The 22,861-nt window shown below is 39.8% G+C and overlaps 1 pseudogene; it reads right to left on the bottom strand.

Annotated features, from left to right (window-relative positions):
• Positions 1 to 2,199: 2,199 nt before the first annotated feature.
• Positions 2,200 to 9,459, bottom strand: LOC131232284 (pectinesterase-like; annotated as a pseudogene).
• Between the last annotated feature and the right edge of the window lie 13,402 nt (positions 9,460 to 22,861).

Here is a 22,861-nt window from a genome sequence, read left to right as displayed (position 1 = left end):
ACAAGAAAACATGTTTTGGGGAAAAGTCATTTTACGACGGACCATGATCCGTCGCAAATGTCACTAAAAGCCGTCGCTGGGTATTATTTTTGTCACAAATTGATTCTAGCGATGGATTTCGATCCGTCGCTAATTTCTTGACTCAAAAGCGACGGACATTTTCATTGAGTGACGAATTAGATCCGCTGTTAAATTTAGACACTTTTGCGACGGACCAAATCCGTCGCAATTTCCCAATTTTGGTAGTGTTCTACACATTGTAGTGAAATAACAAGAGAGATCACTGCCTTTCTCAAGTGATTAAAACCTTGAATACATAGGAAGAGTTCTTGAGTTCACAAAAAATAAAATAGAAAAATTGATTAATTTATTGAATAATTAATTTAAAATGCTCAATTACGTTATATATGAAAGACCCAAGATCTTAATAAAAGTTCTAATTCAAATAGAACACAAATTACCTCAAATAGCAAAATCTTCCTAAAATAGAAATCTTAATTCAAATAAAATAGAAGTTATCAAAATATTCTAGGCATTATTACATGACGCAATTTTTTAGAACTCCAAAATTTTTTCTTCTAAAAATAGTAAAATTTTCTAAAAATCAGTGTTGAACTGGATGGAGTACGTTTTCTAACATAGCAAGCCAGTTGACCTCGAAAACATCACTAGATAAAGATCGATAAGTTGTGCATTTTGCGATGATGCTCATATTAAAAGTTATGAGTAATTTATGATCTATACTTTGAAAGACAATTTCTCCCTGGTCGAAATAAATTTCTTTAAATAGGACGTGTATTGGGTCCAATTGCGTCATGACCTACGTTTGACTGGTCCTTGAATTTGATAGATTATTCCTACTTCCGTTTAGACTTCTTTTGATCCATTCATGCTAAGAACATATCCATGGCCCGCTCTACATCAATTTCATGAACCTCTTTTAATAGGTTAGCTCTACATCAATTTCATGAACCTCTTTCAACAGGTCAAGCTTATTCTTATAATATTAAAAAGTATATCCAACATGTGCAAGTAGCTAGGATGATTCCACCCACACAATTATCTATTGAAAGTTGGGCTCTTTGGTTTAGAAAGACATGGAAATGGATTTGGAAAATAAGAAGGGTAATTAGGTATTTAGATATTCTAATCAGGCCACCTTTGTTCAACATCTCCATAGCCTAATGGTATGCCGCAAAAAAAAAAAAAAAAAAATGGTATGGGAGATGTTCATGTTTAAGTAGTTAAAAATATGCTGAGGAATAGAGAGGTAAAAAATAGGGAGAATGAAAAGTGCAAGATTAATACAGTTTGGATGAATGTAATGAAAAAAATAGCTAGTTATGTGCATATATGTGTGTATATATCATATAAGAAAATTAAAATAAAAAAATTAAAATTTCCATATCTATAAATAATAATGTATGTCAATGAATGAATGATATTCTTTACCTCTCTCAATTCCTTCTCAAGTAATCCACATACAAATCAGTTTGTCTAAAAAAAATTCACCTTTTACTTAATCGTACTAACTGTCAATTTCTATTTTCTACTTGCCCTTAAAAGTTTAATAATAAAATGTATTTTATTGAAAATACATGTTTAATTTGATTTGGCTAAAAAAGATTTTTTTTTTCTTCGAATTAGTCTGAAAAAGATTTCTAGGTGATTTCCTTGGCCTATCTTTTGGCAAATAGGGAGTTCTTAATGTTTAATCAATTATATGGGGTTTTTTTTTTTTTTTTTTTTAAATTTATTTTATTTAATGCTATGTTGAAAATGGAATTTTTCCAACAAAGGACATCTCTGCCATTAATTTTTTAATGCTAGAAAGCTGCAATTCTCTCTCTCTCTCTCTCTCTCTCTCTCTCTCTCTCTCTCTCTCTCTCTCTCTCTCTCTCCAGTGCATAAGTGCCATCCCACTACTGCCACTAATAAAATAATACGGGCATATTTGGTTTTTCAATTACAATTATAAATAGATATAAATCCTCAATGATTATTTACTCCTGTATGATGACATCACTTACATTTAACTACAATGATAATTTTGTTACATTGTTTATTCCACACAAGTCGCTAATAAAATAATAGTAATTTTATAATGTCAAAATGTAATAATTATAATTATTTTACAAGTGTATTTCTCTCTCGATGTTATATTTAAATGAACACCTGAAAATCATAATGATAGCTTATTTACTTTTTACAAGAAATTGAAAAACCAATAAACACTGTACGGTTCATTTACACAAACCCAGCATAAAACACACTATATGCACATACAAGTGGTTATGCTAGAGAATGATCAGGTCAGAAACACAAGGAAGATGTATGATCATCACCTTATCCAAATCAGGGGGTGATGAGATGCAGGACCCACCTTCTTGAGTTGTTAGGAGGACATGGGATGCAATGGGTCCCACATCACATCATTCTGCCTGAATTGTTCCACATTATGTTATTTCTACCTATACCAATTCATTACTGGGTTAAAGTCCAGGCAAGAAGGGCACACCGGTAGATGGAATCCATGCATTGCCTTGTATGAACCTTGCCACAGTGAATGGATCTGCGTCTCGTGGATCTTTCAACACATGAAACCCAGGCCACTTCACCCTCCTGCCTGTGGATGCTCCACCCCAGAATTCATGTACTCTCCATAGTAGAGAGTAGACAATGCAAAGTTGCCCCTCCACTCGGTCCACCCCCTGGGATTGATCAAGCTGCTGAGGTCTGTCTTCATGAACACGGTCCTGGAGTATTTCTTCCATGGCCTACCCAAATAACTCTTGAATGAGCCCTTCACTTCCTGAAAATCCAAGGCAGGCACAACGCGTGACCGATGGATCGAGATCCTGGTGTTCTCATTAGGGTCTTCTCTTCCTTGAGCAGTTATCATGTTAGATTGGTGTCCCATGGGCCGCCTCACGTAGACATTGCAATTCTGAAATACGGCTGCGGCATTGCCAAATATGAAGTCGACTGTGCCATACACATGGCAATCGCGGTAGAATTGCCTCTGTGAGTGCACTAGGAGTGTGTCTTGGTAACCTTGGAAGCTACATCGGTAGAAGGCAGAGTGGTCGGAGCCCACCATTAGTGCCACAGCCTGGTGCTTTTCAGGGCCTGCTGTGTTCTCGAATGTAATGTCCCTAGCCCAAAAACCATCCCCAGATACACCTGTTTAAAAAAAAATCACAAGGAGTTCTAAGTATGCTAAGAACTTAATTGGCTCAAAATACCGAATCAACTCGATTAGATGAGATTTCTTGCCAGGTCACTAGAAAACTTTGTTTTAAATGTGAATATGAGTGACTCGTGGACTCACTGTCATGCCTCGAAATTTGAGTACAAAGTATGCACCCTCAGACCCGAGTTCAAGTCGTAACTCATACACTAAGTGTACAAACTTCATTCCATTATACGATATTCAGAGGCAAAATTAATATTCATTTATACATTCAAACCATGTTCATTCACAATCATTCACACAAAAATGATTTAATCATCAACATTTGTCCATTCTCAACGACCATAAACATTCAATCAACATAAACTTGACATCATTCATCAGTGAATACAACTTTACAATGAATACTTGCTACAGACCTAGAACAATTCAATTAAATAAAATCTATCGAATGCTTAAAATTATTCAATTAATCAGATCATCCTAATAAATAAAATTCTAATTAAATAATTAAGAATGGTCCAAATGCGGCCATTTCCTCTTCTGATAGGTATGACTATGTCTCATGTGTGTCGTACACCAGTTCAACCACAACTTCTTGTTCATGCACCAACTCAACAACTAATTGCTCATCCATATAATTTTATATTAATAAAGGGTAAGCTGGCTAGGCCTAGTGAGAATTCTCGACAAGGTTTTTTTATATTAAATTATAATAGAATGCCAATAATCATACACAATATAATTTTATAAAGAAAATGCAAATATTTTGTAATGCATCAATGCATCAAGTGAGAATCTGCCTACTTGCCTGAGTTGGAAACCTATTAACCCGCATCTGCCCCTTGGCAGACTTCTACCATTTGGTATGCATAGGCTAGGCCCGCATATACTCTTGAGTAGGCTTCCATTAATATGGTGGGCTTTTGCTAACGATTTTACCAGGTTACTATCTAAGGAGGTCCTTTAAGAATTCAGCATGTGTTGTGCATGCAATTGATAGATGCACAAGCATATCAAAGAATCATATATTGCGTAGATTATTTTGATTATCAAATTTGAATCAACATAGTCTAACACATTAATCAAATCATATTATTATTATTATATTAATATAAAAATCACACATTCATTTAAATCAACTAAGAGTACATGATAATTAAATTAGGGTAATTATACAATATATCAAATAATCCATTTATTTTAACTTGATGAATGGAAAATACATCAGGATCACTCATCTTGATGCGGTGGAGATGATTCCATGAACCAACAGTTTGAATTGAATTAGGACTTCCTAAAATCACATAAATAAGAATTATCTTTAATCTTACGATTACACATAATGAATAAAATGTATGATTCATTATCTATCATTTCTTCATATCAATGTTGCCCATCCAATGGTCCAATCGGTTTAGAATTTAAGATTTTAATTTATTTTAATATTAATGAACTAATGAATGGTGATGATTTAATCATACATTTCAGATTATGTCATATAATTTTCTATGCCAAGTTGTATCTTGCTCAGAGAATTACTCTTCTGATATTTATTCAATTTCGTTAGATTAAGGAAGAAAATTGGTAGATTTATGATCAGTACGGTTCCTTAAGGTGTCAAATTGGTCTGATTCTTAAAAATATTACATAATTAAGTTTTATAACACCCATGAACAGTACAGATAATATTGATCGCTGTCCATCATGGAAAAAATCTCACATTCTACACATTAGCCTTAAAACCATGTGCATACCTTAAAATCTCACATTCTACCCATTAGTCTTAAAATCATGCGCATATCTTTTTACATGAATGAATTAAACGTACACAATGGATGTTTGATTGATCCAATCCGTCTAATGTGTAAATCCATCCAAACTAATTATATATTGAATAAACAAAACAAAGAAAAAAAAATATACTAACTTGAATAAGTAAATTCCAAAAATCCTCCTTTCCACTTTTCCTTTCGTGTTTTTTTTTCTTTTTAGAGTTTTTCTTTAGTTCTTTTAATTTTGATAAGACTCTCGCTCTCTTACGTTCCCCTTTTAAGAAAGAGGTTTCGTTGGAAGACTACGAGATACGAGAAAAGTTTGTATAACGAGAGATAAGAGAAGGATGATGAGAGCGGTGGATCTCTTTCCTACTCAAAAGATAAAAGATAAAATATAAAATATATTTTTTTTTAAAAAAAATACGGGCATTACACTCACTAATTTGATGGTTCGATTTGACTCAACCTCAGTCATCAACAATACATTTTCATAAAAAATGTGAGCAAAGTTTCATATGCTAACTCTCCTGTCATCATGAATGTGGGTTGCATACTGTGTCTTAGGGGGGGCTTGAACTCGATACTACCATTGCTTGTGCTAAGCTCAACATACACACAACGTGGTACGATTTAATTAGACAGCAGAGCATTAAAGGTGGGTCCCAGTTGAGTAGCTACTGGATGGTCATAGGTAAGGCTTGATTGTGTACCTACTTGATCGAACAACTTTCAAAACATACTTTGGGTGGGCCCTAACTTTGATAGAGGTTGCCGTCCAATCAAATCTTGCCACATCATGCTTGTGCTAAGTTCGGCATAGGTGGAGGCAGTACCCAATCTGCCTATGATTGTACCGAATTCAACATCATTATAATATGACAGGATTTAATTAGACAAATTACTGTCATGGATGGGCTCACTCAAATATATACTCGACTGAATAACTTTCAAACATATTTTGTGTGGGCCCTAATTGACATTCAATCAAATCCTGCTGCATTATATATACCTGTGCAAGGTCTGTATAAGAAAAGGTAGTACCAAATGTAAACACACCATTTTGGCCTTGTACTGTGGGTCCCATGCCTATAACCGAGAACCATGCGCTGGAAGCAATCCGCGCCCTAGCTAGCATCACTTAGTGACGTGTTTTCATGCACTTGGAGATGGGTTTTCACTTTCCATTACTACAAGGTGGGCCCCACAAAACAGTTTGGGAAGTTTTATTTGTTGGGAGCCCCCATCAAACTGTTTCCTGTGGTCTAGCCGACCTGAGTTTCAGTTCAAGCTAATTTTTCAGTTGATGGCCTAACACTGAAGGGCACACCTCAAGAATTGGTGGATCTGATGAACACATCAGAGTGGGGCCCATAGTGATAGAATAGCGTCTCAAATTAGCATATTCTCCAGGATTTTGGTTACATGCACCATGCGAGCCCATTCCATGGCTATTGTTCCTTAATTGTAAGTTTTAGATTCTTACCAAAGGTGGCTGATCCGAACGTGGTGGAACCATCCCGGACATTTCGATTGCTGGTAACAATCGTCTTATCCATGCCATCACCAACAAACATCACATTCTTCATATCTCTACTAATCTCCACATTCTCAACATACACGCCAGACTTCACATAAATCACCACTCTTTCAGGTCGCCTTCTCCTTCTTTGGGCAAGAGCTGCAACTGCTTCTTTGACGGTCCTGTAATTGCCTGACCCATCTTTAGCCACCACAAAATCGGCCTTCCCTTTAGCTGCATCCCATGACACTAGAAGTCCCTGGTTGTTGCCCAGATCTGGCCCCGGGCTATCTATATCAACAGTATAACATCCATATGTTAAAAAAAAATGAAACAGACGGACCGGACCCTTTGATACAGTGGGCCTAGGTGTGAATGGTCCAGGGAGAACCTAGCAATGGAATATTTGGCCTTTTTTTTTTCCTAAAGGTTGAATGTACATTCTTACTTTATTAACTATCTATTTATTGGCCAGGCATTGAACTATGAGGATTTTGCACACGAGGACATGGTGTAGGGCTGGCAATGGGCTACGTTGGCCATAGTCCTGCCCTAATCCTTGGCTCTAGCGTTACGGGTGCGCCATGAGAAAGGTTAAAATGATCAACGGTTTAAAATAAGTCCAACTTGAGATTTATTTATTTGAAAGGCCATCCAAAGTAAGTCCTAATACAAACGGTTTGAACAATAGAAACATAACCTCATATCAAAACGTGTGCCTTTAAAGCACACATGTCCATTTCTTGTGAATGGAAACTAATAATAGTGATTTTAAACTGTCCATCCATGATTTAAAAAGATGGCCTACTTAGTGATTGGACTGGCCCAATGGACCAACAGGGTCGAACCATTTTTCATTAGCCCAGCTCTAGCCCAGCCTAGCACTAGGCCTAGATTTCAAGCCCGCCCCACCTCGGGCTTAAGGTCTAGGGCCTGGCCTTATGCGTCACCAGGTCCTTTCCCAGTCCTAACTCCGCGCATAGACCATGGTTTGAAAACAAAACAATAGGCTCATTTCTACAGACTGAAAATCCAAACGTTATTTTGCAAATTTATGTCCCACGCATTGTATCGTGGGGATCGTCTTTCAATGGTATATACTCAGTTATGACAAGTGGGGGCCGTTGATTGGAAATCAAGGCCATTGGTCTGTGGTGTCCCACCTTGGATGGAAAATGCCTTATACATGCGGTAGACAAGACAATCTTACGGGTGGAAAGAGAAATATGACAGCCGTCCGAATTATTCTTGGCCGGCGGTGTGACTCAAGTTAATGTCCTGGGCCGCATTTATCACGTGTAAAGATGCCGCTGACAAGTGCGGCCTACGTATCGTGTTATGAGTATATTTTGAAACCTGACACGTGTGAGTGCACTTCGAGAGCCACACGTTTCTCATATCTGCCAATATAGTACGGTTTCAGAGATCCAAGCTTTCCATCGTGCACAGCAACTGCAATTTCCTAACAAAAAATATCAGTACGATCAGCTTATTTGGTGGACCACACGTAATTCCAATAGGGGTCATACTCTCATTCACGATTTCTTGTACACATTCGTGGCCCACCCGATGAATAGATGGACCCCACGGATGACATGTTGGTAGATGTGAGTACCCGAAATTGCAGTTTCACGAGGTTACTCAACACGCAACCGGGGTTCTTTACTGCACACGGACACGTGCTACGATACATCCGGACGTATTGCCTTTTCTGACGTTGGGACAATAATAGTCAGATACGGTGTCACGTTTCAATGATCCAGACCGTTTATATGATATGGATGACTGTAGTGGGCTATCACCGAAAAACAAAAAAAAGAAAAGAAAGAGGGAAAAAAAAAAAGAAAGAAGGAAAACTTCTAAAGATTTAGAAGACCCTGTCAATGGCCCACGAAACAACCGTTGAAAGGAACGGTTCATATTCACCATCCACAGTAATCAGGCGCTCATTTGAACGGTTTGGATGAAATCCAACAGCTATATTCCCAACGTAAAAAGCAGTACGGCAAAACACGGCCCAAAAATGGAGCGGCTATCGCGTCGCTCATGCTAAGACAATTAGGGCCCACGGACGTGGAGCATGTCACATGTCACTTTCTGCATGCCATCTGTCAATTTTTTCTACAAGGCACGACGATCAAGCGTTACAACCCAAGATTTCATGCCGTTTGTACAAGCGAGGTCCACGATTCATGATCCAAACCATTGGTTATGGCCCACATCGTAGATGGCCCGTCCGCTAAAAGTCTACTGATTTGATTTTCTTTTTGGAACACGAACGGTTTCTTTATTTTCTTATTGGCCAGCTACGAAGAATTAAGATCTTTCCCAAATGGGAGATCTTTGGCACATAAGTCATCCATAGTAGTCTTACAATATCTACAATATCAACGGTCTAGATCACTGGACTATGATGGGGAGAATGTCCCCATGGAGACTATAAAAAACAAAGGTGACAACTTACCAGTCTCGTTCGTCGGCAATGCATAGAAAGCCAAAGCAATGCTGAGCGAAACAGTAAGATTTTCAGCAACTTGAGGAAGCAAAGAGCCCGTCTCACGTATACCATCCAAACATGTCCTATGGTTGGTGAGAGCGGCACTTAGCCATGTAAGAGCATCGTCGCGCCCATGCAATGACCGCAACTGCTGTAGCCGGTATTCGCTATCTTCGTAGAGATGGACACAATCACTCACTGCTATTCCATTGAGGGGAACCCCACGGTGGCGGTCTGGATTGTTTACACTGAGAGATGATGAAGCCCAGTTTGTAGCATGGGCGAGGCGTTCACGTGACACTCGAATCGTGTATCTACGCAGTTGTGACAACGTACATGGCCTGCCAGCCGGGCCACGGCACAAGAGCATGTGAGACAAGCAAGCATCTACGTATGGGGTGCTTGCACAAGCCCATGTGGCCATGTTTTCTTCCATGTGGGAGGCCTTGCTAACCATGGCTAGGAGGAGAAAGAAGCAGATGGCCCATGGACACATTCTCTCTCTCTCTCTCTCTGAAAATTACTAAAGGACCAGCGGCATGGTGGTAGCCTAAAAGGGAAGAGGGCTCTTAGACCACCTGGCACTAGCACTGGCCAAGTGGAACATGTTACTTTAACGGCAACAAGAGGGAAACGGATCGGCTACTCACCGTGCCACAGTGCCACTAGCCAATGGCTACGGTCGGTGCTCTGTGGGCCCCACCATGATGTGTGTGTTTCATCCATGCCGTCAACCCATTCTTCCATATCATTTTATGATATGATCCCAAAAATTAGGTTGATGCAAATCTCAAGTGGACCGCACAGTGTTGATTGAACGGTCACCATTAAAAACTTCCTGGGGCCACAAAAGTTTTGGATCAAGCTGATATATATTTCTTCCCTTCATTCAAGTCTGTATGACCTAATCAACAGGTTAGATGTCAAATAACCATTACAGTGGGCCCTAGGAGGTTTTTAACGGCGGACATTCAATCACAACTGTTTTCCTATGGTGTGGTCCACCTGAGATTTATATCTACCTCATTTTTGGCAAACCCTAAAATTATCTTTCAAAATGGATGGAAGGCGTGGATAAAACACATACATTATGGTAGGGTCCGCATAGCACCGACCACTAGCCACCTGGCTGATGGCAACTGGCAGTGTCACTAGCCAAACCGCGTCCCAACAAGAGGTCGTGGACTGAAATATACGAGGCGAATTTACTGATAGAGCCCTCTTCCACCGTCCACGTGGAAGAGTAGATGTTTAAAGGTGACAGGGTGGATCAGAGCTCTCCACCAGGTGGGCCTTATCATGGATTGTCCATGGTTTAAAAATCACACAGATGAGACAATCCCAGACGTTGCTTTTTCTTACCTTGAGTCTTGTACTGCAATCCTTAAGTACTCCTTTTGCATTTTATCATCCATTTGAAGAGCCACTAATCGTATTTTTGTGAACATCGATGTTGGGTCCACTTGGTCTTATGGTTCAGATAAACTTTTTGCTGTGCCACGTGGACGGCTAAAGAGGAAATCTATCGTATTAAGATAGAGGCGGATCTATCATATCATTTCCCTGACGCAAATAAAATATAAATGCAGTGTGATTCACAATCTCCTTTACAGGAAATCCTAGCCATCCCTTTCATTAACCTTTCCACTCTGAACTGCAGCCATTGAATCGTCTTCGTTCTGCCGTTCATTCGATGGGGAACAATCAAATGTTCAGGAATATCAATTTAGGCTGAATTTTTAGCTTATGGGTCAACACGGTAGGGCCTACTAGATGAACGGTTGTGACAGTTTACTCTCCCACTTGGCGGTGAGAGGTTGCTCTACCATATTATCATTTCTCACCAAACATCAGGTCCAGTAGTCAGTATTGGGCCTGGCCCTCCCAACGGTGGAGGTTAAAAATGGAATTGGGTGTTAATCAGATTTTTGTAGAATTTAACTATAGTGATTTTATGATCAGTGGCCAAAAGTTGTAGGGCCCACAAGTTGGACGGTCCAGATTCACAGAAAGTAAGCCCATGTGTACCGTGGAGTGGAGATGAACAATGAAGAGTATATTGCGCAACGAATTGAAAACTCCCCGTCCCAAGAAATCGGGAATAAGCTGCCACAGGTATATGTGCCTGGAATCTAGGTAGGTTTGATGCCGTCCTTCCTTATGAAGGGTACGTTCATCGTGTCCTCGACCGCGGAAATGCATGGCTCCTGGGGTTTGGTGATCGCTGATCCAGACCGTCCATCTAAATGAGATCCGGACCATAACGGACCCAGACAGTAGCGGATTAGGTAGCGATTAGCTCACCGTCCACCTCGGTATTGAAATTATGTGGCGATATTTGATTGTTGGAGGCATATACTGTGAGAGATGGCCAGTTAAAACCTAAAGAAAAGGCCGAGCCCCACTATCACGGCGTACGCCCCACCAACCAACTTCGCACGAACTTCCTGCGAAAGAAGCTCCATGATGTTTGTGAGAAATCTACTCTACATCTTTCTCCATATCATGGTAGGTCATATCATCTATAAATGAGGCAGATCCACTAGTAAAGCAGGCCGCTCGATCAGAAACAGTGAGGATTAGACATCCACTGTTGAAAAATTGGCGAGGCCACAGAAGTTTTAGATCCGGCTAATATTTGTGTTTTCAGTTCATCCCAATAAGAATTACCTTATGAAAGGTGAATGGATTATAAACATCACGGTGGACCCCAAGGAGATTTCAACGGTACACATTTCCATACCCGCTTTTTTGCGTGGTGCAGCTCACTTAAGGTTTGGATCTAACTCATTTTTGGGCCCATGTCCTGACCTGATCTGTCAAAACGGATGGACGGGTTGGATTTCTCACAAACATCACAGTGGGCCTCACCTAGCTTCTGTTGCGCCCAACGGCCCAGAGCCCATCTCTGACACGGTAGGCCAACCATTCAAATCTCATCCCATCATTTCACCACCAGGGTAGGTGGGTGGTGATCTACTAACCAACCGTACGGATCAGGCATCGGATTGGAATTTAAATTCTTTGTGAGGTGCAGGAAAGGGGAAACGGATTGGCTACTCCCCTGCCACCAGCCAATGGCTGATGTCGGTGCTCTGTGGGTCCCACCATGTTGTATGTGTTTCATCCATGCCGTCCATCTATTTGTATAGATCATTTTATTACATGAGAGAAAAAACGAGGTATAGCCCAATCTCAAGTGGACCACATTACAGGAAACAGTGTTGAATGAATCTCGACCATTAAGATCTGCCCCATTGATCCTCCAAGCATGCGAATGGTTGGTTAAAAGGACATGAAAAGAGCAGCCAACGGTCCCAATTTAGTACCGAAAGGACCCACCTATCTGACCAACAGGATCATGTCATAGCTACCAGGTTTTGGCAAACTCAACCATCCACTACCTTACATGTGGCAGTGAATTCTGACCGTCCGTCTAGTGGGTTCTCTTTCTGGATGGCTCAGGGCCAACATCGTATACTCGTTGTTTTCCCCTAAATCTCCCATACAGTGGTATATACTTGAGTCTCCTTGGCCCGACCAGAACTCTACGTCCTTTAATCTATAGCCGTACATGTGTGTGCATTGTAATACGTTGACCGTTCATCTTGTGGGCCATCAGCAAGTTTGTGATATAACCCAAAAATCCATAATCTACGTCTAACGTACTCCCGTTATATGGTTAGGAGATTGATTACTGTCCACACAGAACGTGCGTGCATGATAAATGATCCAACGTCGGAAAACGTGCGACTTCACACACCTAATGAACAGCCTAGGTCTTGCACAAAAGTGGGAGGTGGGGCTCGGGTGGGCCTATCATTTACTTGGTAGGCTGGGTTTGGACATACGGCAGCGTGGCCTGTGCCCAGTCCATTGTAGCAAGGGTCTGGCAGATGGACGTTTGGGATTGACCTTTTGTATGGGCCTGGACCTTAATTAATGGGTCTGATCAGGCCCAAATTTGGATTTATGACCGCAGGATATGGCTGACCGACATGGCTTTGACACGGACATGGATTTTAATTAATGGGCCTGACCAGGCCCAACTGATAGACAGAGCTTTGACACGGACATGGATTTCTTAGGCGACTCGGTCTTGCTAACTCAAGGGACTCGCGCATGATGCATGCGTGATGCTTATATCATGATTATGTCGGCACGTCCACAGGAATCCAACTTAAGTGATTCTTTACATGAGGCCACTTCCTCAACAAATTTGTGTGTGGACCCCACCGTGATGTGCATGGCATCGACTCCATCCATCACGTGAGCCCCTTTATGTTCTCCTTGGAGCCCAAAAGATCAGGCCCATCCAAAACTCAGGTGGGCCACACCATATAAAACCATCCTAAAAACTTTAAATCACAAGTGTAGCTCATCTGAGTGAATGGACTAAATTTTTGGGGTGTCCATTCATCCGGGTGGGAGCATCTTGTGAATGAATTGAATGGCGTATACAAAACACGGTGGGGTCCCCTACACAATCTGTAAGATTACAAACTTACAATGATGGGTCGTCTCCCTTCCAACTGTTCCTTGTAGTCTGCCCCACCTTTGTTTTTGTTTTGGATCAGCCTGATTGGGCACGTGGTGATCTTGAAGGGTTACACCTTAAGGTGGGACCCACAAGCCAAATTGTAAGATAAGCTTATTCTACAACAGTAGTAGAGGAATTACCGGCCTCCATTTCTATAAAGATAGTTCATTTGGGTTGAAATATGCCGCACCCAGCAATAGATATTATTTTCTCAATGTCTGGCTTAGAAAGGTAACATGCACCGCAAGAGTTGCAGACTACATGTGGTTGTATGTGTATACAGACTCTATACAATTTCCAAATGTATTTCTTATATAATTTTCACATGCTAGGAAGGATTACAATCTTATTCAAGAGATGGACACATTACACAAGGTCGGAAACAAAGGGCTTTCTAAGCTGACTTTGATACAAACGCGGAGGATGGTAAAGACTGTTCGTTGCTCAATACCTCAAACATGGTAGGTCGGATTGTAAACCTATACTTTCCATTCTGTGAATCTTAAACCTAGAAGGCCAGAGTTGAAAATACCGAATAGAAAATGCTAGCCATCACATTTTCATGTTGAAACTTGAATGTTGACTGTTAACCATTTTCCTTTTTAGCCTCCATTTGAAGTAGGCTATTCATATGGTCAGGATAGTCCATCCAGCGAGATTTTGCCACGTGTCATTACATGACTCAAGCTTATCCAAAGCTGGAAGTAAAATATCCCTAAGAATTTAAAACGCTACTGTTATCGAACAATGGATTCTGTGCCATTGCTAACGATGATCAGAAATAATGGCGCGGCTTCGGTGGATCCCTGACTGTGGGGCTCACCTTGATGCATGTTCCTTAAATCCACGCCGTCCAACCGTTTTGAAATCTCATTTTAGGGTATCACAGCAAAAAATAAAGGGGATGCAAATCTTAGGTGGATCACACCATGGGAAATAGTGCTGATTGAATACTCACCATTAAAAACTTCTTCGGGTCATCTGAATGTTTAGTTGCCATCCAACCTGTTGATAGGGTAAAAAAAAACACATGGATAAAGGGCACAAAAATATCAACTTGATCCAAAACTTTTGTCAGCCGAAGAAGTTTTTAATGGTTAATCATGATTGTTCCGTGTGGTGCGATCCACCTAAGATTTGGATCTCCTTTATTTACGGTAATATGACCTGCAATGATATTTCAAAACGGATCGACGACGTGAATTTAAGTAAAATACAATAGGGTGGACCCCACAGTCAGGAATCCGAAGCCGTACCCTAGAAATAGGACCTTCTAACAAGAGAAAACGACAAAAGAAGAGTCAAGAGAGAGAGAGAGGGTCGTACATATCTAACTAATGGTACCACTTGTATGTACTAGGACCCGGAAAATTAGGCACGTACATGAATTTAAAAAAACAATCAAGTAGATAATTGCACCATGTCAATGCCATACTGACATTCCCATGTAGTTTCGGCCATCTATTTTCACATGATTATTTGAGAATTTGATACATGTGGCATGTGCTTCATCTGACAGGAGATATGGGTCATCCATTAGAGTACCGTGCACGTTCTTAGGTGTTGAGAAAAAAAGAAAGAAAGACGGAAGAATTCATTTGAAGAATTCCAGTAAGGCTGGCAATGGGCTGGTAAAGATGATTAGTCTCAACGATCTAGCCTGGCCCAATTAGACAGCTTTTATCTCGGCCTTTACCCTAGTATGGTCCTTGATTCTGGGTGACTACTGTGGAGTGAGTTGCGATGAAGAAGTCGGATGGAATCTTACTGAGTTTGATTTGACTCGGATGAGTCACATCAGACTCATCTGAGTCTTGAAACATCAGGTCTGCTTGTATTTGAGCATGACTCAGGGAATTGGAGTTGGATATGGGCTCGTGATGTTGTGTACCAGACTTTAATTCTGAGCATCTCAATGGATTCTGTTGGCTTTAATTTTGAGCATGGGTTAAGGTTTGAGATGGGGTTTGGATTTGTGATGTGTTTCAAGCTCATGTTTATATCAGCACATGTACGTACCAAAAACATGTTTTTTTTTTTTTAATGGTTCACATATAATCAATCACTATCGAATAAATGATAAAAATTAAAAGTCACATATATTTCAGCCTGTTATACAATATTGTTGGAAGTAATATTGGTCCATCAAGTTAGCTTGAGGTGAGAAGCATTTTTTCAAGGAAATAAATATATATATATATTTTCACTTATGTCAACAAGTTGAGACGTGTTATAAAAGTTAGAGAAATGGTAATTTCTCTTTGGAGCTTAAATGATTTTTCTTATGCTAGCAAGGTGAAAATGAGAGAGGGTTTCTACTAGGAAGAGTGTTCACTAAGATATTCTTCTCATGTATTTGCAAGGTGGAGAGAAGATGTGGGAGGATTTTTTATTTTTTTATTTTTTTATTTTTTAAAGTTCTCTTATTGTACAAGAACAGGTGAATGTTTCTTATATGTTTGTTACATTTGAGTATTGCCTCTTTTATATATTGCACTTTCCTTATTTGCTAGTAGAATAATTTGCTAGTGTTCCTCAGATATAGTCACATTATGATGAACTATATATATCGTGTCTCTTTCTTTATTCATTTTTATATATGCCCAAATTTATGGTGATGGATATTTCACATTGTCTTTGCATAATTATTTGTTGTTGCAATTCAATCAGACGTGAGACCACATGTTAATGAACATCCCGTATTCAGTTAAATGTCTGTGACTAGGATAGTACATACTGACATGCTAGAGTCGTACTTGATTCAAGTTCAATTGAACACTTACAACACTAGGCACCAAATCGGTCGTAGGATCAGACATGTGAATGTTGATTGACTATTCAGCCACCAATGTGCAACAATCAGGTAATTTAGAAGGGGAATGTTAGTATTTCTGAATGAAATCTTTTTGCCTTAAGCCAAAGACTTTTCTTTTAACGATGATCATGATTCTTAAGTTTCTCAATAATGCAATAATAGATAAAAGTATTAAAAATGAGGGTTGGATCGTCGATTTTATTAATTTGGAATTAAGATCAATATAATCAGCAACAATAAAATAAGTAAAGAAAAACAAAAGATAAATACTTACGATTGTTTGTGCGAACAAATAATTGAGGCAAGTGGTTAGCAAGATGTGACTGGTTTGATCTTCCAAGTAAGGATTCGATTGATTGGGGATCAGACGAAGGAGGTAATGGATATTTACACTACTCTTAGGCATACTGCAATAATGACACTAAAAGCAGATCTAAGCTATGTTAATTTCTGTACTTGTTGCAGCAAGATTAGACAAAAGTGGAGGTTTTACGGTTAAAACTAAGATACAATAGTGTCGGGCTATAAAAGAGGTCGTGTGTGATGGCTTGGTTGGTGCCTTGAACTCATTGTTGAGTGCTTCTTATATTGATTGGGAGGGGGGTGACTGTCTTTGAGTTTCTTTATTGGTCCGTGTTTTATCCTCGAAGGTTACAAGACAGTATTTAGTTATATTCAGATTCTTCCTTGTATTTGTAAGTGGCTCGGTTTGTCAGTAATGTGTGTTAGGTTGTCTTGAGTTGGTTGAGCCTCAATTGGAAGATGAAGATAACTAAAGACCTGAAGACTTGTAGCATCAAGGCTTGCACGCATAGATAAATTAAGGTGCCTTAGTAATCATAGCCCCACACCTCTTTAATTCCAAAACAACCAACATCTAAATGATCCATTCTTTTATAGAAAAACACTTGTTTAGATCATCTAAGCCTTAAGAATTAATTTGATCAAGTTCAACTAGGCTTTAGAGGTATTCCATGGATGCTGGGTTCGACCTGGACCATTTTTGGTCTACCCGCAAATAACCAAAAGAATCTAGCAAATAATTAAAAAATTCAGCATATTTTCAATCCAACGATTGAACCTTCGCCTCGATTTAATATGACTGAAATACATATTCAATCCAACTGAAAGGGTCAATTTTTGTCCAAGAACTTTTTAGACTCACCCTGGTTATTTTTAGTCGAATCAAACCTATTTAGGTCCGACCGAACAACTATCCATTATAGATTCGTTGGGGCTTTTTTCTTATAAAATGGGCACTTGGACTTTGGCAAATTAGATGTTTTTTTAGTGGTTTTAAAGGCTCTATGCATACAACTCATATCCTATACATTTAGACTTTAATCCAAAGACATTCATGTCATCTTCCTTGTGATTCATCACTCTATATTAGCATTCGAAGCTCACATTGAAAATATGCATGTTCTCTTACATTTTCTAGAGTATTCTCTAGAGGTTAAATACTAATCCTATAGATAAATCCTTTGTTTATCATCCTCTAGAATGCTTATCTAGGTGAATCCTTTTTTGAAACTAACTATCCCATTAGTTGTAGGAGATTCAACCACCATCCTATTACGTTGGCATCCTCATAGGTAAATTATTAAAAGGTAGTCGATCGTAGGAGTTGAAGATCCACTTCAAAGAGCTGAAGATAAGCCGCATAAAAATTGATCAGGCATCTCAAGAAAGACGCTATCAGCGGGGCTCATTTAAACTAGTAAGAGTTTATTTAAGAGTCAATTGTATGAACAATTCTTATGTAGAGTAGGGTATAAAGTTTGTAATATGAACTCAAGTAAGTCTATATATGAGCTACAAACCGGTGTGTACGTAAAGATTATTGGTTAACCTATAGAAAATCTTTGTGAGTCTCTGTATGAGGTACCAATAGGTGAGTATTAAAGGTTATTGGTAAATTTATAAAAAACTTTTGTAAGTCTTCGAGTGAGCCTTTGACGGGAGTGTACATAGTCTTTATGTGAGCCTCTAGCGGGAGTGTACGTAAGTCCTTGTGAAGGACTGCAAAGGTTGGTGGTAAATCTATAGAAAATCATTATAAAGGTTAATGGTGAACCTATATAAACCATTGAGATAGTGAAATCTGAAAAACTCAAGTTTGAGTTCATCATCCAGGATTGGAGTAAGGATTTAGCTGAACTAATATATATCGTTGTCTTTGTAATTATCAATTGTGAATGTTATTTTATTTATGCTTGTGATTTAATTTGTCTATTTCATATGGATGCATGAATATATTGTATGCTAGGTGTTTAATTTAGTACGCACACTAGATATAATTATCTCATGTCTTAAAATACTTTGTATATTTAGTTGTATATTTTATAGTATAGGATCTTAGACTCATTTAGCCTTATGGTTTAAATTGAATTAATTTGTGAATAATTTTAAATTGTCATATTCACCCCCCTTCTATGACTTAGTCACTATTTTAAGCTTTAATGCAATGTTGAGTCTTCATAGTTGCCGTGAAAGCGCTGATTGTCCCTTGAAAGTTTTCATTTTAGGCATAATTATGTGAGATAATATTGCGTAAGGATCCAAGCCGTTTTGCTTTTAGTAGGTGATGTGTCGTTGAAGGAAGTGAGGTTGGAAGATACTCTTGAAGCGCGAATAAGATTATGTCAATCATTTATACATAGTGTCGACACATGTCATCATTTCATTGGTTCACATGGAATGCATTAGGGCAGGTGTAAACACCTGCACACACATTGAAGTGCTTTAGTAAGTGAGAGCTCAGTTGATTTTAGTTGCAGTTGATAAATGGGTTAAGCTCAATAGGCCATGACTTAACTCAACCCAGTGATTGCTATGCTGACCTAATATATGAGAGACATAGTATTGTATGAGTACAACACGTGCAACACACATTAAGAGGTAATAAGAGAGGGAAATTGGAGAGGGAGATCAAACAGAGAGCAAGAGTGATCATTAAAGTGGATTGCATCGGAGTCCAATGTGAGGTCCATGTGACATCCACTCCTTACATCAAATTTGTTGGCTCATGTTAGGACGTGATTAAAATAATATGCAGATCCAAATTCAAGTGGGCAATACCACATGAAATAATGAAAATGCACACCATTTGAACCTTCAAAAGATCTAGAGTGATGTTTATATGATATCCAAACCATTCATAAGATGATTACCAATTCAATAAAAGAAAATTATAACATCAAAGTTATCCAAAATTTCTATGGCTCCACATTTAATGCTCATTATTTCTTATCGTGTGGCTCACTTAACTTTTGAATTTGCGTGTGTTCCACTTAAGTTTTGAATTTGCTTGAGTTTCTTCTACATGGAGTGAATATCACACTGACATCACAATGACCACATATGACCAAGGCTTACATGGAGGAGGGATGGGTCATGTGTGAATAAATCTGTGTTAGCCTTTTTGTGAATAAAATGTAAGTCATTCATTGACCTCTTTTTGTGTGCAAGATCAATTGCTATGCAAATACACTTTTGTTTTCCCTGAATATCCATTTGGAAAGACATTTTATGTTTTCAAGAACCTAAAAAAGCTTAAGACTCCTCTCAACTAATAGCAGGGTAAAATAGTCCCCTGCCTTTAGTGCTATACACATGTATGTACATACATATAGATATATCTATCCATATACACGCACATACATTACTCATGATATGAGTAATGCTCTCCAGTGCATGGGAGCTTAATGTGCGAACTTTGGGTGGGGTGGTTCACACTGTGATGTGCACATGAAATCTGCACCGTTCATCGGTCAGCTCCTTAGCCCAGGAACCAAAGTTCAGTCCACTCCTTGATTCTGGCGGACCTCACCAAAGGTCCATCTGAATCACGGATGGACTTGGTTTTAGGAACCTGGTGCTAACACATGGTGGCTCATGTGTTGGTTGGAGTGGATGTTACATGCACAACATGCAGGGTCCCATACAAAATCAATGGTGTGTGTCCCCCTCCTAACTGTTTCACTTGCTGTGGGCCCACCCCGAATGATGAACGGGCCTTGGACCTAAATCGAGGGATGCATCTGATGGTTGAAGTGGATGTCACACAAAATTATAGTTGGCTCTGAACAAAATCAACAGTGGGTCCCCCTCCCAACTGTTTTCCATGCTGTGGCCCACTTGAATTATGGTTTGGACTGAACTTTGGTCCCTAGACCTAACATGAGCTGATGCATCTAATTTGTGGGAGTGGATTTCATTTGCACATAATAATGTGGGCCACCCCAACAATGTCTAAGACTTCACATGTTAAGCTCCCATGAGGTCGAAGTCAGTTGGCCCACTGTGATGTGTATCATGTATCCACACCATTAATTAGATGTACCCTTCCATGGTGGGACATGGGTTTAAAAATCAGGGCAATCCATGGTTTAGGTGTAACATAGAAAACAGTTGAGAATAATAAAATGAGGTTCAAACATCCAACCCATCCATTGTGTCCCATTTGGATGAGGGCTCATAGCAAATTTCAGGACATTCCAAAACTCAAGTGGGCCCCACCAAGTGCTGATATTTTAGACATGATTTCACATGGCTTCAGGTGGTGTGGCCCATCAGATTTGGGACATGCCAGGGGACACTACAAATGCATGGTGTGGATTTCAAAGAGATGTGCTTTTCACTTATCAAAAACACAAGATTCTTGAAACTTGAAAGGTTTTTCTTTCCATTACGTGGTACGAACGATAAACCGGAGATAAGATCTGATGCGATGTTTAGTTGCTTACATTTCGGAATCTAGCCCACTGAATTCACTTTGCTGCTCCTCCTTACCCGCCAACTTACCAGACGTCCGAAAGATGGCCCCACCATCTTTAGTTAAGTTGATCACCGAGCATGAAAATCAGACTAATCCACTCATTAGTAAGGCTACACCTGTTAATTGGGTTAGATTGTCACCATACATTAGTTAATTTCAATGGTGTGGTCCACCTGATGAGGGATCTTTATTAGACTGTCAACCTATTGTATGATTTCGATGTCCTACACATCTTGGAGAAAAAGGTGTATATGCAGTTTGGGTAGACTACCTGTATTTGATGGCTGACTTTAAAGTAATCATCAGCAATTTCGGATGGTTATAGATGCTTAGCTGGAATTCAGAGTCCATTGTCCAACTAATATATTCCATGTAACATTTGGAAGCGGATTGGCTGGTGTACCACACACCAACGCATATATAGCTGCCGTAGGTACTTGTCGTGTGAAGACTAACACAGATGCTCCTCAAGCTCCTAGTCGTACGAACCATTGAGAGGAGATCAAAGTTACATGGGCTCCACATGTATTTATTAATTTTCGTAAGGTCACAAAGACCTGGATGAAGAGGAAAAACAAATTTCATATTGATCCAAAACTTCTATAATCCCAAATAGGGTTTCAATGGTAGTTTTTTGTAGTGTGGTCCACTTGATATTTAGATCTGTCTTATTTTTCCTCTCAATCCTAAAGACAAGCTCGCAAAATAGATGGATGGTTTGGATATAATATATAACTCATAATCCAACCCATAGAACTTGCTAACATCACTACACTAGCTATATAGCTGGTGTGAGGTACACCAGCCAATCCGCCTCCCAGCTCAAGGGTGAACAATGATTAAAGATTGAAAAGGAAGAGCGTCTGATATCACATCAGTAACAGGAAGTCATTTAATACGCTGGCACATATGATGCTTGATACGCAGGAAACCGATGGCCTGTTGACTGAATCATCAGAGATATTTCTTACGGGCTTGACATCGGGGGATTTAATTAGAGGTGTACACCAGTTGAAAATATTCGCTTACTCGCTCGACTCGACTCGATTCTGCTCGAAGTGAGTTAGAGCCGAGTACGAGCAGAATTTAGTTACTCGAAATGAGTACAAGCCGAGCACAAGCATGAACGTACTCGACTCGATACTCGATCAGGGGTATAAATACCCTTCTATTACATTTCACGCCCGTCCGTTCAAACTTCAAAAACACTAACCCCCCCCCCCCCCCCCCCCCCCCAAGCGACCATCCCCTTCCGAACGTCATTCCTCTCTCTCTCTCTCTCTCTCTCTCTCTCTCCTTCCTGCCGCTCGTCCAATCATCTCTGTCGTGCTCGTCCAGTTATCCTTGCTCTGCCCTGCTCGCCCAGTGCCCCTGTCTGGTACCGCAGCTCCTCCCTGTTGCTCGTTCGTGCCTGTCCGGTGTGGTAGATCGTCCCTGTTGCTCGACCCTGCCCTCTCTTTGAGATGCTAAACAACCAAGGGATTTGAAATCTCCTCAAATTCCCTAAATCCATGGTGCCAAACGACCCATAAGTGTCTGATTTTTCTCTCATTTCTTTTCTCTCATTATGAATGAGAGAAAATGAGTTAAGTCGGCTAGAAAACCATATGGCAATTGGCACTCAAAAACTCTACTTGAACTCGGCTTGGAATCTACTCGGACTATGCTCGTACTCGACTCGGCTCGGGCTTGCCCAAGCTAAGCTGAGTATGAGCTAGGGCTGAGCATACAGAGCAGGG

Source organism: Magnolia sinica, chromosome 18 (genome assembly GCF_029962835.1).
Source record: "Magnolia sinica isolate HGM2019 chromosome 18, MsV1, whole genome shotgun sequence".
Taxonomy (NCBI): Eukaryota; Viridiplantae; Streptophyta; class Magnoliopsida; order Magnoliales; family Magnoliaceae; genus Magnolia; species Magnolia sinica.
Note: the sequence above shows the minus strand (reverse complement) of the source record. Positions and strands in the feature narration are given on the sequence as shown.